This window comes from Halictus rubicundus, chromosome 9, assembly GCF_050948215.1.
Source record: "Halictus rubicundus isolate RS-2024b chromosome 9, iyHalRubi1_principal, whole genome shotgun sequence".
Lineage (NCBI taxonomy): Eukaryota > Metazoa > Arthropoda > Insecta > Hymenoptera > Halictidae > Halictus > Halictus rubicundus.
This window is the reverse complement of record NC_135157.1, coordinates 15,006,796-15,012,962: the sequence shown is the minus strand read 5'-3', so window position 1 is coordinate 15,012,962 and position 6,167 is coordinate 15,006,796.

The window sequence follows — 6,167 nt, the reverse complement described above, 5'->3', positions numbered from 1 at the left end:
GTTTCCCCCGCTGTTACCCGGGAAAGAAAGTTGCCCGACGCCCCCTTTCGGATTTCCTCGAGTTGTCGTGTTTCTCTGTAGACAAAACGGCCCGCGACGCCACCTGGCACTTAACATATATGGAAAAGTGCCGTTCAACCCCTCCCCCACCAACCCCTATACTTCTCCCTGAACCCCCGGCGCCGATTAAGAGGCGGAAACAACTCTGCCACCTTCCTGTCTACTTCCGTTTTTTCCCGAAAGTGCTTGGCTCCAGAAAACCACCCTTATTGAGCCGAACTTTTCCAAACTGTTAATCCGCTAATATTCTTGCAGTCGTACTATTTCATTTTCTCACAAACCCATAAAACCCACGATCTAATAATCGGTACAGGTGTTGGAATTTCCATTTTGGGTCTTCCGAGCGATGAATTCGATGATACTATTAAAATATTGAATAATAAATTGTACAAAGAAGAGAACGAAGCGTAAACGAAAATCAGCGAGGCGGTGGTGGAATAGTGTTCGCGGCCGGCTATAATCAGCCCGCGAATTCCGCCGGTGGATGGAGAGAGGGTGGCCGGAAAACTATTCGGGGGTAGCGCGTATGGAATATTTGAATTTAGATTGGAATATTTAAATTAACGAATTCGAATCAAGTTTAGCAGTTTTAGCCGAAGCCGGGGGAAAACCGGCGATACTGACCCCGCGCAAAAATGGCCCTTTGGTAACCGAGTTACCGTCCCGGAACGACTTCACCCTCGGCCGCTCTCCGCCGTCAAATCGTTACGCGTTGCGTTGCATCGTTGAAAGTTCATTTTCCACTGGCACGGTTGAGCATCGAGTGCGAGAAGTTTGATAAAAGCGGCGAACACGCGATGCTCGAGCCGGCCCGGGCTCCTATGCAAATTTTAAACTGAGACGCGGCCGTTCGCAGCGCGCGATGATGAAATATGTGGACCATGATGCATACACCGACCCCCAAAAATTAATACATCGCTAAATTTTCGATTCCAGAAAAATCATTTACTCTCCCGAGACTGTATTCCAACTTCTACGGTTTCGCAAAATCAATGTCTGCGTTCATTTTAAATATTGAAGCCACAAATTTCCGAAAAAATTATTCGTTTCAATTATGCAGAAAGTATGTATAAAGATACTAACAGAGGGCCAGCAGCCGGGGGCCACGTTACGAAAGTTTAGCCGTTTCGGACCGTCCGGTAACAAGTTCATGAATAACCGAGTACGATTACGTCGTGACGCGTTAATGACGCGACGACCTGCGTTCCCCGGCACTGATGCACCATTCCGATTAATTTCCTCGAGCCCGCTTCCGTCCGAACTGAATTGTACTCGCGTTTTACTGTCCCAGAATCGTCCAGACGATATAAATGTGAGTTTAGAAACCTTTGCGAAAGGGGTAATGAACGTATCATTTCGAAACTTTGTGGCAACATTTGCTAATCCTTAGGGAATACGATGCAATTTGTTGCATGCGAAAATAGTGATTCTGTCGAAAGTTATAACAGTTTTACTGAAAAGAGCCCCCTCAAAAAATGACAAAAAATGACACTGCCCCCCCCCCCCTAGAAAATGGTCAACAAAGCTCTGTAGCATTTTCTAAAGGAGACAATAATTGAAATTTCAAAATTCATTTAGAGACGAGAAGAAAGTCCTGAAACTCGTTCATAGGGATACGTGGAAATTCTTTTCGGGAAGAAGGAATAATTCGTTACGCGAAGATTTGTTTGTCAGCAGGTGATACGCGAATAAAACTGTTAAGTAAGGACAACAGAGCGGACGCGCGGATAAAAGGCAATCCCATCGATTTTTTTTTTTTTTTTTTTTTAATAAGACAATTAGCCCGAGAACAGAAAGGGAAACGAGATAAAACAGAGGAGGAAAAATGGAGGAGCGCAACGAGGCGCGCGCGCGCGCTTTGTGTGCGAGAGGATAAGAAAGCATTGCCCATTAAAATGCAGCGTGCTCGTCTGCAATCAGACCGGTACAGGCTCCTAACTAGCTACGGATTCGACGGGAGCGAAGGGTACGAACCGAAATCGAAATAAATCAACACTGATTAAAACCGGGTCCGGCCGTTCTTACTCAAAAACACGAAACGTAACAGTTCCACCAAAATCTCACTCTTCATCCGTTCATTTGTCACACTTTCATCCATTTTGCTAAAGTAATTCGTCTCATTTGAATTATTATACTCACGGTACAGCATTTCAAATGTTCATTAATTATACGAATGTCTACTAATTCGAAAGAAAATCTTACTAAAATTTACCTTGCATGTAATAGTGTGAGATGGACATTTAGCTAAATAGGTAGAAGATTTTAATATACAAAAATTCTGTAAGGAACAACGAAAGGAAACACCACGACTGCAATCATCTAATAATGTAGTACCAAAACCGGTGTACGGATAATTTTTCATGGGGTCATGAACGACACCGCAGTGCCATTAGAGAGTTTCATAAGCAGTGTCAATTGCATTCGAATTGTATTTCCACATTTTTCTAAAAGATACAGGTACAAAGGTTCATAACGTGCCAAGTGATAATGAACGTCGACTCTGCGAAATAAAATGAAGGAAGTAATTTGCACGAGGTTTATATGAGAAAGTAGACAGTGGATTTGATGACTAATCTAAGTGTGTGAAATTTCAAACAGAAAAGGGATTCAACGAATTTAAAAGCATCTACTTACCGAAATGATTAACAGGAAAGGAAATTTCTACATGTTTCACGTGTCTAGCAATCGACAAAGAAATTGTTTATTTCGCGTATAGATCCGGCAGTCTGGTAATTAGTATAGATCGTGTTCGACCCGTAGTGCATTGGGTATCGAGCTGATTGTACAGGATCGAACAAACAAACCTAGGTGCAGTCGCGACTGTTCCTAGCCAGTCCGCGGGGTTCGAATGCCGAGCACGTGCCTTTGTTACGAGATAATACCACTTCCGAATTTATACCTAAACTCCTAGCTAGTCCCGGGGACTTGAAATTCGCGTTGCTAATTAACGAGCCGAACAGGTCGTAGCGCCCGGGAAATAAACAATGGTAAACGTTGACATTAAAAGAGCGTCGCCCAGCGCTGCTGCCGCTGCTGCTGCTGCTGCTCGGCCCCGGACCACATTGGAATACAAAAATAACGTTGAACGAGAACGCCGCTCTGTCCCGGGGAAAAACGCGGCCGCCGATTCCGATGGTGATTTATTTAAATTGAAAACGGGAAATAGAAACGGAAATATAGGGAACCGACGGAAAATAATCCTGGCCGGCTTCCGACAATGTTTTACCGTCTATTAACTTCTCGATTTTCGAGCTTTCTCTCCTCCGAGGCCCGCTCTTCGACCGCCACGAATTTTGGGGATTTGAAGTGTCCAAATTGTGCTAATGAAATTAATCGCTTAGATAAAGAAGTATTTTTCACTTTAAATAGTGAACGACTACAAGATTGCAATAGAGGATTATCAATGGTGTTAGATTTTAGAAAATAGAATGTTATTAATGCTACTTTTTCCTCTGTTCTATCGCCCTCTCCATCTACCTCTACTTTATTGCCCTCTCCACTCACCCCTACTTTATTACCCTCTTCTTCTACCCGTTCTTTATCACCCTCTACTTCTACTCCTTTTAACTCTTTATCGCACTCTCCATCTACCTCGTCTATATCGCACTGTCATCTATATCGTTCTCCCATTCTTTCGTTTCATTCTTTATCGCTCTCTTTTTTCCATTAAATTCGATAAACTTTCGAAAGCTAGAGGTCAAACGAATCGGTCGAAAAATTAATTGTGTATACGGGAAAAGTTACACGAAATCGATACTAGCGTTTCCGTACAGAGAAAATGGGACGAGACGGAATCAGAGATACCGAAAGCAATTGGAATACATTTTTTTCCAATAATTTTCGGTCACCGTGATTAAAAATTCAAATTTTTCTTCCTGCCCCTTTTTTCGTTATTCCTCATTTATTCTGGTCCCAGCCACTGCCCAAGCTGGGAATAATTAAAAGTCTTCTTCTGTTTCGCTACTAATTCATGCCAATGGAAAATAGAAACATTGTTCCTCAACATTTTTTGATTCCCTAAAAGTTCAGACAAATTCATGCAGCTATATTCTAACGAGATTAGTAACTATTACAATAGTTGACATCACTATAAATGATAGCAGTACCTTGGTTCAAGAAATCGCTGCAGGATAAAATACCAGGAACCACACTGTTCAGAAGAGATAATAAAAATCATAGGGGGTGTGGATGTCGCGGAAGACATCGCCGAAAATTGATACGACGTGAAAGGGTCCGTGGCGAGGGTGTTCATCTATCCTTTCGGTGACAAAAGCTCAAAGGGTCGGAATATTGAGATAGCTCATGGTAATTCGAATGCTGATTGAAATAAAAGGTCACCGGGAACCGGGACAAAACGAATCCCCCGCGGTATATATGACGTATGGTGGTTAATGGAAGCTAGCAGGATGGCGGCCGGAAAAAGGAGGGTACGAGAGGCGTACCAAAAGAGCGAGATAAAAAGAGATAGAGAGAGAGACAGAGAGAGAGAGAGAACGGCGAAGGGACGGAAGAGAAGACTCGATTACACGTCACCGGCAGCCCAGGGCCTATTGGGTCGCAATCGGTTTTTCATTACCGAAAGCTTCATCGGCTTTATACCGAATTGTACATTCGCCGGACCCTCTCGTGAAACTCATCAAGATCGTAAGTCCTTTCGGAACAACGATCCGCGACCTTCTGGTCACCGTTTCTGGCCATTGTTTCACTTTAATGGAACTGGAAACGGCGCCCATGAAATATGAGAACCGGACCGATCCTTCGGGCGAAAGAAAATTGGGGGATGAGCGAAATCTGCTTGACGAGAACTGTTTTCAAGCAGAATCGCTTTCCCAGTGAGTGCTGGAGACAAAGTACTCATTTTTTTTTTATTAGTGACGAGGATTTCGTGCATTTAGAAAACTCAGTATGTACAATTTAGGCTGATATTATGGCTAGTCCAATTTTAGCTAGTTCAATTTAAGTTCGCACAATTTTTCTCAAGTTAATAAAGCAAAAATGGTATATATTTTTCTAATATTAGTAAAGCAAAAATGGTACCAAGGATTCTATGCATTTAGGAAAATGAGCAAGTACAATTTGTAACAGTAGAAAGACTAATACAGTTTAAAAATATTTTTTGCGATTGATCTAGAAAAGTTTTGCACAAAGAATCTACAATATCTGTGGGTGTACTTGAAATGTTCGACACATTAAAGACAATTTTTAGTGGTCAGTTTTATTCTTGACGTACACGATATTTGGATGAGAATTGTGGGGTTGTTGTTGGCGAAGACGACGTTTAGGCTTCTTGTTGGAGGCTCTTCAACCTGTTGCACGAGATGAACATTGGCAGTTGCTGATGCTTGCTGGGTTTTATTGGTTCTTTTGACTTCCGAGACAAGTATGACGACAATCGATGCAGGACATGGTCCTTTTGTTTATTCCTCTGGTCGCCCACTGTGACGGAAGACGAAGGATACAATACCATAGGGTGTATTATTGAATGTCAAGAGAAAGAGAATGTATCTATTTGACTAGACAAGGATAGTCTACGTGGTCTTCTATTGGCGAAGTTCGAGTGGAGTTTACGTTGAAACGATCGGTTGTTCGAGTTGAAATTATTCAACTATATTTATTATTATACATTGTTTGATTAAACACGATGTACACTAAAAATTAATTTTATAAACAGTCTATTTTTATGCAAAATAAAAATATTGCGCGTTGATTCCGCATAGCAGGAGGTAAATCAAAATTTATTTTAACCGTTAATCATCTTAAGACGTTAAAAATAATGTAACAGCAGTTTTATATTTTTCTTCAATTTTTACTGAATTTTATTTCAGCGAGTGGAATGGGACTGGAAATAGTCAGACAGGTAGAATGGGCCAAGCTATGGTCAGGCTAGTGAAATAGGTAAAAGAGCAAGTAGAATAAGACGGACAGTTGTCAGACCCGCAGCCTTTAGCTCGACAGTGCCTCTATCCTGTGCTTTTATTATCAAGTAGCTTCCACCGCTCGTTTATTCCAAAACGGTACAAGTGGCGACATCCTTGCGCAATTCGGTGAACCATTATTGTCATCAGGGTTCGCACAAATCATTTTAGATGCCGCTGCCTGTCCCTAAT